The 12,860-nt window shown below is 39.0% G+C and overlaps 1 long non-coding RNA gene across 1 annotated transcript in view; it reads right to left on the bottom strand.

Moving 5' to 3' along the window:
- Positions 1-12,860, bottom strand: part of LOC146329626 (uncharacterized) — a 176,934-nt gene that overhangs the window by 162,456 nt on the left and 1,618 nt on the right. The window lies entirely within an intron of this gene.

Below are 12,860 nucleotides of genomic sequence, written 5' to 3'. Positions count from 1 at the left end.
GGATGACTGCATGTTTCACACTGACTCATTTTAAACAGAAAACACTGTAAAAGGGTTTCAAATGCATACAAGAAGGCTGCATACATGATACCATGCTAAAAGCTGCATATCTCAGGCAAAACATCAACAGTTAACAACACTATGTATCTATTGCAGTTAGCTGTTTGCTGCAACACTAAAGCTTTGTGTCCATCTGTGAATCAGACATGGAGGCCTAATCCTGGTCGGTCTCTAAGGCTGTTTTGTCCTGGTCCAGTCGTTGTTGACGGGAAGGCTGCTGAGACAAGTTTAGTTGCCCGCTAACAGCAGCTAACAGTCACAGTTAGCAGCAGTTAGCTATATAGCAACAAGTTAAGCTATCTGTCCATCAGGAAACACTGCAAATCACAGAGTTGAGCCTGAGCAGCTGGTTGACATCAGAGGGAAAACTTGAAAATATTGTTTTTTATTGTTTTCAATTAAATAAAACTCTAAAATACCATTCAGAATACTAATGACTGTGTGTGTCAGTGTTGGGATAGACACTGGTGTAGCCCTAAAGGTGATGTAAAGCACAAGATGTGATAAAAACATTTTGACTTGATACGAACTTTAAAAGCAGAAGAGAGACACTCATGCTCGCTTAAATTATGATACAGCATCCAGACCCAGCTTCCATTAAATGGGGAATTACTGTCCTATTATGGCTTTGTTTTTTGTTTTTTTCTTAATGTTTAACCTTACATTAAGATGCATTTTAAAATGCTGGGGTAAATAAACATTGATTAAGCTAGCAGGCTGGGACATGCCAACGTTTGCAGCTTACATTAACAGCACTAGTTCATCAGTTCCTTAAACCTTCTCTTCTGTATTTGTTTTGAAAAAAACAAAAGTCTCTGAAATGCAAAGTATCTCTCACAGCTTCAACATGTGTAGAAATCCAAAGTCTGAAAGGCAGCCGGTTATAAAAGAAGCTTCTGGGTTTTAACTGACCCAGTAATGTTTTTTTCCAACAGAGAGTAAAAGCAGTTCAGGGTTTGAACAATTCTTCAAAATATCAAAGTTATCTGTTAACTAACAGAATGAATCATCTTTGCCCTACTTCTCTACCATTTGCAAGGTTTTTAGGATGCGGAATAACCAATGTGTTTGGCATAATGCTGTCTTGAAAATTAGGTTTGGCTGTGTTTTTGCTAGAGTGCACAGTCTTCTAACTTTTAAGAGCAGGACAGAGATGTTCACAATTGCTTAAATTATCGCATCATTCAGACCCAGCTCATATTAAATGCAGAAATACTGTGCTCTTTTGAGTAGGGCTTTTTTTGGACATAACATGTAACCCCACAATAAAACGTGGTATGAAACACAGGGTTAAATTAGCATTAATTAAGTTAGTAGTAAGCTAGTTAGCTGGGACATGCTAGTGTTTGCAGCTGCCATTACAGCAGACAACCCGTTCAATCATTCCATTTTTCTCCTGCATTTGTTGTTTTAAAAGCTAAAACAAAAACAAGCCCAGACTCTTTAAATGCAAAGTATGTCTTTTATCACAACCCAAGGCACGCAGCTGCAGTATGCGTGGGAATCCAAAGCCTGACATGCCTGCTGTTTCTAGTTACGGTTGCTAAGCTATGACTGGACAAATGCTGGCGGGGGAGGGCAATTACAGTTTCCGAATGGTGAACTAAACATGTAAAAATTGAGTCTCAAGAGCATGCACTGTGCCACACCACGGAAAGATAGATATGTGGTTCTTAAAAGTCACCACAATGCAGGAAGTAAGGCCTCAGAACCTTTTCTACATATTTTGGTTGCTGTCTGAGTGTTTTCTTTACATCTTCTCTTCGACATAGCCAGAACTTGTCAGGTGGTGAAAGGAACACCCGGGTATTAAATGGACCTACTAATGGTTTTTCAAACAGGGAGCAAAGAACATTTCAGGATTCAAAGATTTCCTCAAATTTGAAAGATATCTGTTAGCTAACAGAGAGAATAATCTTCACCCTTCTTCTATATCATTTTCTGCTCTCAGGATATTTCAAGCAACGGGAAGGAGATACAAATGACACCCAAACCCTGGAGAAATTTGTCACCAGAGAAGAGAGAAAACAGAGGGAGATGCCTGAAAGATAAGAAAGGAGAGAGGAATAAAAAAAAAAAAACAATCTCCCTGTTGCTCGGCTGCTGCAGGTATCTGGGGGTTTGAGCGACAGATCTTTGTCGGGAAATGGAGGAAGAGCCGATGTGATGCTCAGTCAGGAGAGGTAATACCATTTCAATAGTCCAGTCTCTAGTAGTTAATGGGACAGCTGGAGAGATTTCTCCCCTCTTAGCCCTGAAGAGCACCTCAGAACAGAACATCAGAGGGTTTTTCAAGTCTCTGCCAGGCCACAGTGTCTCCAAACTACCTCTGCCACAGAGACAGTGCAGTCTGCAGAACAGAGGGCAGAGGTAATGAAACAGAATAGAGACAAGAGCAGCCTGGGAGGAAAACACATCTATTGAACACTTTTCTCCAGCTTTTCCCACCCTTTTTGTTATTTCTTTCCACTGCCTTTTCATTTCACCCTGTGGCATTCCTATCCCTCTCTCCATCTCTATCACCTCTCACCCTCCTCGCCCTCTCTCTCAGCATACACTCCACGATCTCTCCTTGATTTCCAGAGAGAGGCTGGTATAGCAGCAGCCGGCATACAAACTAGCTGACTCAATATACACACACACAGGCTGCATGAATAAGGGTGCGTGCATTGTGGCGGTATGGAAAGATGGAGGCAGAGATGGCGAGAGATGAGAAGGGGGACAAAAAGGGAGGAGGGCGAAGGTGTTTGGGGAGGGGGGATAAAAAGGAAAGGAGAAGGTGTGAGACCTTTGCCGGGGAGTTTAGGATGGGATTAGCTCTAGTTCTGGCATGCTGGCATCAGCAAGACATGCGTCAGCATACATTAAGCAGCTCATTCATCATTCACGCTATGAGCAACGAGGTATGAGGTCACCGTTTGGTTGGCTCATTGTTTCAAAACGTTAACGCTCGGGTTAATGAAACCGGCTCTCAGGAATCCTTAAAACTACGGCTTGAGACCCGAAATGAGTCAAGTTTTCAGGATTCCCAGACGAAAAGGGACGCATCAAAATTTGATGAGCCTTCGGCACCATCTCAGCACGGAGAGTGAGGTATAATTCAGGGTTATGAGTGCATACAGCTACAACTATTAAAATTGCTTATATATGGATTATGTTAAAAGCGCCAGTTCATCCAATTTCACTTATATACATCTAAGAGTAGTCTCGAGTAGCCAGACCTGTTTTAGTGCTGCACCAGCGCTGCAAAAAGTTCCAGCTATTGTTCTGGAATAGAGACAAGTGAGGCTCTGGCTCGTTTCTATTTCTTTAACCAAACTAAGCCCAGGATGCAGCAACAGTGCTTTTGCAAAAATAATGTTGGGATTTGCAGCTAAATGAAGAGTCTCTTAACCTTTACACCCCTAATCCTTTTCCTTTAGGTTTTGGGTTTTCAATCTGAAGACATCACTTTAGGCTCTGGGAAACTATGATGAGCATGTTTTTTTTTTTTTGTTTTTGTTTTTTTTTACAGTTTTTTGACATTGCCCAAGTTGCACATGGGGACGCGTGCCCTAGCTTTAAAATCACTCAAAGTAAAAGGTAACAGCTGCTCGCTTGTGCATGTTTGTATCACCAGCAACAAGGTTAGGGTTGCTAGCCCAGAGGTTCTTGTTGTTCCAAGTAGCAATGGGGACTTTGAAAACAGTAACACGCAGATTGCACAGGGAGAGCAGAATGCTGACTAAAGTAATAAGCCAGTTGCAGTAGGTAGGTCTATCTGCAGGTACACAGTAGTACAAGACACTCCTCTGGTCGTAGTAAAGCCGCATTGAGCCAACAAAACCATATGGTTGGGTTTTAGGCACAAACGGAACTTGGAGAGGGTTAGAAAAAGATCATGGTTTGGGTTCAAATAATATGTTAATCCAGGTATCTCACAGTGTGTGCCGTGAAGTGGGTGTGAAGGAGGACGCAGATAGATCCCTCTCAATTGCAGGATTATTCCAACAGCCTACTTCCTGTGAGTCAGACTAACCTAAATACAATGTAGGTAAATGGAGCTGCTTTGAACAGTTTTAAATGGAGCTACTTTATACTGTAGGGGGTGTTATCTATGAATATAAGAGATGAGAGAGATTTCCATGCAGCACAAATGATTTTACTTTCAATATATAGATCTTGTGCAAATAATAAAATTATTCAATATTGTTTTATCTTATGTGAGCACAATGAAATATATACACACAATTTTTCAGGGGCTATGAAAACTGAAGATTTTTATATATTCAGTTTCTATATTATATTGTCTAGGGATTTGAGTTTAGCATTTAATAAGCAAAAATGCACTTTTGCAAGTAAAAATCCTCTACTCAAAATATTATTTATATATATATATATGTATATATACATATAAAAAATCTAAAATATATTATTATATATATATATATTATTTTGGGTAACATTAACAGTAATATTAACAGTATGTAAAATATTAATTCCCTAACAGCTCAGTACAAAGTTCAGACTAACAGCATTTCAAGATTATCTAGCTGCAGTATTGCAACATATTTCTGAGTGAAACAGGATAGACATGCGGGATATAATGTAAGGAGGAATTTAATCCAAACATTGAAAAGTGGGCGTGACGTAACTCCATGTATCCTGCTGTTGCTTGATAGCAAACTAATAGATCTTAGCCCTGTGCCACTAAAAGTTGAGGACTGACTGACAGGTGGAGGTCATTATATTATTGGTTGGAGTTGGTTGGTTCAAACCCACATGAGCACACATCATATTTTAATTTACAGGAGGAAAACATGAGTGGACTTGGGGTTTTATGGTATATATTGTTGTATAGGTGCACAATATGACTAGGGATCTGATCTACAAGGGTTGAAATACTTTTTTTTTCCATTTCATCTTGACTTTAAGTAAAAAAAGAATTTCATTTCCCTGTGAAATGCAGTAGAGTAAAAAGTAGGTATAAATAATACATATAAAAGGGAAATACTCAAGGAAAGCACCTTATAATTGTATTAACAGTAGCAGTAACCTCCAACAGTGCAGTTCAGTACAGCGTTTCAGTTACTGTACTTAATCACATTCTACTGCTTTCTTTAAGGTACATGAACAACAAAGGAAAGGACAAAGCACATAAGACACACTGATAAATCACAGATTAGGAGGAACGGATAGTAAAATGCCCGCCCCCCCCCCACCTTGCTTCACTATTTGCATACTGTGTGCGTACATGATTGTGTGTGTTGCTGTGTGCATGTGTGTGTGCGAGAGTTGCAACTTGCAACAATAACTTCCTAATTACAGTTCCCCAGTGTTAGTGCAATCTTCCTGAAATGCTAACTAGCCTCCTACTGGGAATATGGTACATTATTAATCCATGTGCTTGCTTGAGCGTGTGTGCATCCTGTGCAGGGAAGTGTGTGTGTGTGTGTGTCTGCAGCAGGTATGTGTGTATGTGGGTGTTGGTGCATATGTTTGCACGTCTCTATACACACACTATACCTTCCTATTCAGAACCCTTTTCATATGGTTGTGTATATATGTGTTATGTATCTATTTATCGATCTGTCTATCTGAATACAATGTCATGTCATGAGCGCGCGTGTGTGTGTGCGTGTTAAAAAAATGATACACAGAATTTAAATGTGTGTGGGTTCAGCTACTTTTCTCACGACAAGTAAGCTAATCTAACATTTGTTTACAACTTATTTGTATTCCAATCGTATTTCAATAACAAAACACAACATGAATAAATGTAACAGAGGACAATTTCCCGACAATAGCACAGTAAAAAAAAAAAAAAAAAAAATGTCTTCACATTCAGACCCAGTCAGCAGGGAGGTGCCACGTTAACTATGCATGCAGATTTGCTTCCACACCATGGGGTGTTCCCTCTCAACAAAGATCAACATTATGACAAGAGATACTGCCGGCTCTCTGTGCACCAACATGCTTAATATGAGGAGCTAGCTTCTGTTGAAATATGGATGACTTTGACAAATAATAACTGATGAGAGTTGATTTTGAAATTTAGCCTGGGATTTCAACAGATACGTGCTCCGTGTTGCTCCCTCGCAGTCGCAGCTAAAGGGGTGAAAAATGCAGTAAATGGACTGGGGAGAGCGGGGAGGGATCTCTCATTGCACAACAGTGTTTCTTTAGTATTCCTGGAGAACTTGCCCCAAAGTGATGCCTCTGGGTACTGAGATTGTACCATGGATGGGTAACCCCCTCCTGGGTCCGCGGCAAATGATACAGAGAGAAAAGACAAAACTTCCCTCACAACTTCAGGTGAAGGTTGAGCGCAACAACCGGGTGCTGTGACAAGACGGCGTCGAAATTAAACCCATCACTTTTCATTCATTTTCTGCTTGCAGACATTCCAGCAGTTCCTACTAAAGTTGTCACTTTTCATTACTGGCGATTTTTTAATGTCGCCACCTGCCTTATTACAGATATACCCATTAAAGTCTCACCATTTTTGACATTTGTGCTGCCGCAGCACAAAAAGAGAAAGGTAAGACTTTATATTAAAAGGGACAGTTTGCCCCAAAATCAAAAATACACATTTCCCCCCAAGCCTTTAGTGCTATTTATCTGTCCAGATAGTTTTGGTGTGAGTTTAGAGCTGTAGAGATGTCTGCCTTCTCTCCAGTGTAATGGGACTAAATGGCTTGTTGTGCTCAAAACACCAAAAAATACATTTGAAAAATTCAAAACCTGTGTCTCTTTGTAAAAATCATGACCCTGTTACTCAAGATAATCCACAGACCTTGTTGTAAGCAGTTTCATGTAGGAACTACTTTCTTTCAAAGAGAAAGAAAGTAGTTCCGGTACTACTGCAGAAAGAAAATAGTTCCTGCATTAAATACTTAAGCAGTCTATAAACAAATTTCTTATGCATGTTTATAAATGTCTTACAATCTCACAATACATGTTTATTATGCTATTAACACTATTTTATTAACACGTTACTTTAATAAGAATCTTGTAAGGGGCGTATTACATTTATTACAAGCACCTTAATACAAAGTGTTACAGACAATAATAATTTAAAAATGAGCTCATGCTTAACTGTTAATAAATGCATAATAAATGATTAATTACTCTTATTAAGCCTGGTTCACGCTTTAGATCTGATATCCCCAAAATGCACACTTAACTGTTAATAAGTGCATTATAAAGGACTGATTAGCATTAATAAACATTGTTCACACCTTTAGAACTGATACCCACAAAATGCATAATTGACTGTTGATAAGTGCATAGTTAACAGCTAATAAATGCATAATAAACATATAGAAATCTTAATCAAGCAAAAACAAAAGCTTAGTAAAGGTTTAACAACACCATAATAGTTTAATTAGTTAAACTCAAATGTGTTTGTAATGCTATTTTAAACATTCATAAGAATCTCATTAAGCTTTTATTCATATTCTTAAGCCTTTCAATTCTTTAAACTGCTAACAAGTTTCTAATAAATTCTTATAAATGTCTTATAATCTCGCCATAAACATGTTTATTTTGCTATTATTAACACTAGTCTATTAACACTTTAAATGAGAAAAGGCCTTATTACCTATTAACTAACACTTAATACAAGTACCTTAACATGAGCAAAGCTCTCAGTGTGTAGCTGCTTGTAGAAGGGTTTTGTTTGGTTTTATTTAGTGATGTTTTTTTAGCTCTCAGGAATCAAACAGAGCAGTTTGGTAACCACAGGTTTTCTTTTGTTCCAGCCCGATCAAAAGTGTTTCTGCTCTCACAACTCTTGAGACTGGAGAGGTGTGCTGCAGCAAGCACTGCAGTACTAATGCAGGATGAAAGCAAGATGAGCGACCTCTAAGATAGTTATCAATGAATTCCCAGGGCAACTAAAGACTTCGCCGTGACTGAGGATCTCTGGCCTTGAACAAAACCGGCCAACCATTTCTCACACCCAAACGCATCATCATCCTAAAATGAGTCATTGAAGCTGCTCTGTTTTAGCGGAGCTATCTCATGTCTATTCATGGTGTGAGCCGAGGAGTGGGACCCTGTTCCTCTTTCTATCAATCTGTCTGTCTTCTTTCCCTTCCCTCTCTCCCTCTGTGGCACTCAGCCAACAATTGGAGTCAGTCAGTGGAAAAACTCTGTTAGTAGTCCATGCCCTATGGGACAAAGTGGCAACAACATCCGTTACAACAGATAGTGGGGCAGTAGGCAGGAGACGCAGGGCACAGCAGCCAGACTTTAACTGGCTGAGCGACTTTTTGTCGCACACATGCACTCAGAGGTGTTTTAACTGCACATCAAGACTGTTTGAACAAGCCTGGACTTTTGCTGCACAGCCACATTTTAACTGGGTAAGGCTTATGCATTCATGCCAAAGTGGTTTTAAACCACCACAAGCCACTTGGCAGACATTCTACAAGTCTCCGCTCTACTGGACAGTAAGGCTGGGTACTGAAGCCTGGTGCCAAAATGGCACCAATTCCTACATGTCCAATTATTATTATTGTTTTTTTCCCAAGACTGTTCTGCCACAGTCCACCCTACGGTGCTGTGATTGGCTACTATTTCTACTGTCCTCTAAATGGCTGTGGCTGTGTCGACTGACACTGGAGGTTAAGTTTAGCAAGGCGGAAGCTAAGCTTTAACTTTGTTTTAGACTTAGCTGACTTCTTTTCTGTCACAATTTGGTTAGGCACAAACTTCCTGGGTAGGTTTGGGTACAAAAAGTTCTTGTGTAAGTTTAAGAACAAAAACTATGTGGGTGGGTTTAGGTATAAAAAACAACTTATGGGCACATGAACTCTGGTAGGTTCAGGAACAAAAACTACTCAGCTCCACGCACTCATAACCCTGAGTTATACCTCACACTCTGCACTGAAATGAGGCCTAAACTTTTTTTGGCCCAGGGCTCATCAAATTTTGATGTATCCCTTTTCATCTGGGAATGAAAGTCATCAAATAGTTGTCGGGGGAAGGCCGAAAAAAAAGTATTCAATGTGCAATACATTACCAAGAAGGCATTAGCTGTTGCTAATGTGTCAAAACTTTGAAGCCTTTCTTTTGTTCAAAGTAAGCCGAAGTGCTCTAATACTCATCATCACTTATATCTCTTCTTGTCTGGTGTAATCAGAAAAAATTGATTTTCAGAGACTTTGTTTCCTGCAGTCTGGTGCCTTTTTGAAGTACACAACAGCATTTTTATGTTGAATAATTTGAATTTTAATTCTCAGGAGAGAAGTTGCATAGATCTCTGGCATTAACTAACATTCATTAGTTTTCTTTTATTCGTTTAGTTTTTGCCTCTGCCCTCGGAAAGTTGACATGGTAGATTTTACAAAAAATCTTTTAAGAAATGGGAATTTTCCTTCAGAGGTCTGGTTTGGTGTAACTATATTGTTATGAGGGTGGAAACAGTAGACTTAGAGTCTTACAGGGTTTATATACATTGCGCAGTGTCAAAAACAGGATGTGATAATAATAATATGGAAATAAGGTGTGAAAAATTGTCATAAATCAGGAGAAGCGTGGGAAAACTGTGACCCCAGGAGGAAAAAGGCAGAGATCAATGAAAAATGTGAGCCTCTTGGTTAAATCCAGAGGGTTTTTAAATATGATGCTGTCACAAGTTTATTAACTGGTGGCAGGTTGCAGCAGGTAACGTTAGCCTACCATTAGCTAGTAGCTACTTAAAACACAGTTAAAATGCCAAACTTAATGGTCTTAAGTGTGGCTGTGAGTCCAGCACCAGGCGGGACATCTAACAAATGTTTAAATTCCAATTGTGTGCAAGACACATTTGAAAGCAGAGGGATTCACTGTGCTCGACTGCTTGTGTGACCCCATGCCGAGTGTATCAGCCGGCATTGTGGGCGTCCCTGGCTAACTAGATGCAACGTGTCATAATGACTTGACATTTATATCTATGATGGGGAGACCACTCATGATGACTACAGCAGCCTTTCCTCAGGTCTGAAAATATGATCATTTTTCTGCAAAATAACTACTGAAGTCTGAAGCTGGAGTCTGTAGAACTCAAAATTTATTTTGCCGTTATGAATACTGTAGCTTTCATTTAGTGTTGAATTGAATAAACAGTTATGTTGTTCAATTTAAAGTCAATAAAATAAAAAGTTCAATGTTGTTGACATTCATTTTGTATGTCTTTCTTATCTTAAAAGTGTCCTTTAAGACACCATTTAGACACTGGTACCATTTTAAAAGTAGCATTTTAATGCTGGTGTCAGAAACAACCCAGATGATATCAAACCCGACAGGAGGGCTGGACCATTCCTCCAAAATATATTCCCTCATGTGATGTTTTGACAGCGATGAAGGGCGCCGTCTTACACCTCACTCTAAATTTTCCCATATGTGTTCAGCTGGGTTGAGATATGGTGAGTGCGAAGGCCACAGTATATGATTCACATCATTTTCGTGCTCATTAAAGCATTCGGTGACCCCTCATGCCCCGTATGGAAGCAGCTGCATTCATTATGTTTCTCCACTCATTAATTCAGGTTCTACCTATAAAGGAGCGCCGCTTTTACATATGAAGTTCAGTTTACTCGTCGCCAGGCTGTGACAGAAAAAAAAACAGTTTCATAATTTCTATTTCCGCTCCAGAAAAGATGGAGCACACAGAAATCAGAGATACGGACTAAACATCAGGATATTAACACTTCTGTTGGTTTAATATCATCCATTGATCATACATCTATTTAAGTTGTCACCTGTCTATACTATGGGGTGTATGAGAATATTGATAGACTCCTATGAACATGATCCCCTTCAATCATCAGTTATGAACCACTAGGAGTGTGTAGTGGTGGCTGTATCTGTAGAGAACCTGCCCTCTGCCTCTGTTTAACCAACCCCAAACATCAGTATTTGACATCTTGGGAATGACACACAACAATCAACCATCATTTCGAACAAATCCCACTGGTTCTACCTTTAAATCCACCACTCACAAGCCCCCCCACCTTTATGGAAATGCAACACTCAATCACCGGAGTGCCTCGTTACTTTGTCGCCCGTCTGGTCAACCTTGTGCATGCCTCCTGCGTGGATCTGCATGTTGAGACTCTAAACTCGACATGCAAACACCTGTGAATGATTCCACTGAACTCTTCCAGGTAGACACAGCTTTGTTCTGAAAGTTTTACATTAGGCCATTAAAATTTTTCCCTACTTCAAATGTCTCAGATCTAAAATAAGAAAAGTGCTGACAAGAACAGATGAAACTACCATTTCAAAGGAGCCTCAAAATCCCAAAACATTAGCGCTGTTAATCTTTTATATCTTAATATTCCATCAATATTTTGTGCACAAGATATAGAGCTCATGCAAACAATTTCTGTTGTTGTTGTTGTTGCAATGATCTCTCAAATGTGGTGGCAACAGTTGTGACAAATGTGTCAACACTGAAGAACAAATTTAACAATGAACTTGACTGTCCAAGATAATATCAGCACTCAAACAGCAAAATATAAAATAAACTTGAATTAAGGGATCAAATATACGAAAATACTGTAGCTGTAACAGGAAAGTAGTGGGCCGATAACAGTGGTCTGCAGATATATTGATCGGGCTTTACTCTGAAATTGTAACTTATTTCTTTTTTTTTTTACATCTGTCTCTTGTGAGACCCCAACTTTTTGGACATGCAATACTCAATCACTCAAGTTTCCCCTTTAATTTGTCATCCATCTGTCATGCAGTGTATGGATCTGCATGTTGAGACTAACATGAAAAACTAGATGTGCAAATCCCTGTGCATGCTTTCAATAAAATATTTCACAAGGAAGGGAGATACTAACAGCTTAGAATATGTATTATTATTATTATATAAAGTATTTTGGTTTTACAGTCCGCCATTACCAACTAAGCCAAAAAGTTCCAAAAGATTACAGTTTTTTATCTTTTTCATCTTGATACTCGATCAGTATTGTGCAAACCATTATTATGTGAGCAAGATTGAAAATTTATCTTTTGCAACACTCAATCACTGGCGCTCCCCTTTAATTTAGCACCTGCCTGGTCAACCTCTTGAATGCACAAGCGCTTGTGGCCGGATGTTCTGCAGTGCATAGATCTGCATGTTGAGACTGGCATGGAAAAAACTAGGGAGAAACTGACAGCTCAGAATATTAAGAAATGTAGTTTTACATTAAGCCTTCAAAGTGTTTCCTAACACAGAGCTCTCATCTCAGATCTAAAATAAGGAACGTGCTGACAGGAACATACAGATGAAATTACCATTTCAACTGAGCCTCAAAGTCCCAGAAGATTAGAATTTATCTTTTCTACCTTGATAATCAAATTGAATCAAATAATAATTTTCATCTTATGTTAACGAGATAATTTTTTTGGGGGGGGGCACTGGAGGCTCTGAAATAGAGTCTGACCGATACTAAAATGTGATAGACTGATATTATTCTTCATACAGAAGTACAGAGGACAGTTTTTTTTGTTTTTGTTTTTTTGAAGTGATCCCTCAAATGTGACAAAGATATGTCAACAACGAACAACAAAATTAACAATGAACTTGATTGAACTTGAACTCGATTGTACAAAATTATATCAGGGCACTGAGACAGTCAACTGGTATTTTTAATCATTATAAATAACTGCAAATTAAAACACACACACACACACACAAATAGAACAATATATATGTTAAACTATGTCTGCATTATGGATTGATATAGCTGTAACAGGCCAATATCAGTCTGCCGATATATCTGTTGGGCTCTACTCTGAACTCTACTCTTGTGAGTCCCTCAACTTTATTAACATACAAT

Source organism: Lutjanus erythropterus, chromosome 3 (genome assembly GCF_056507025.1).
Source record: "Lutjanus erythropterus isolate fLutEry1 chromosome 3, fLutEry1.hap2, whole genome shotgun sequence".
Taxonomy (NCBI): domain Eukaryota; kingdom Metazoa; phylum Chordata; class Actinopteri; order Lutjaniformes; family Lutjanidae; genus Lutjanus; species Lutjanus erythropterus.
This window is presented reverse-complemented; position numbering and strand designations above follow the sequence as displayed.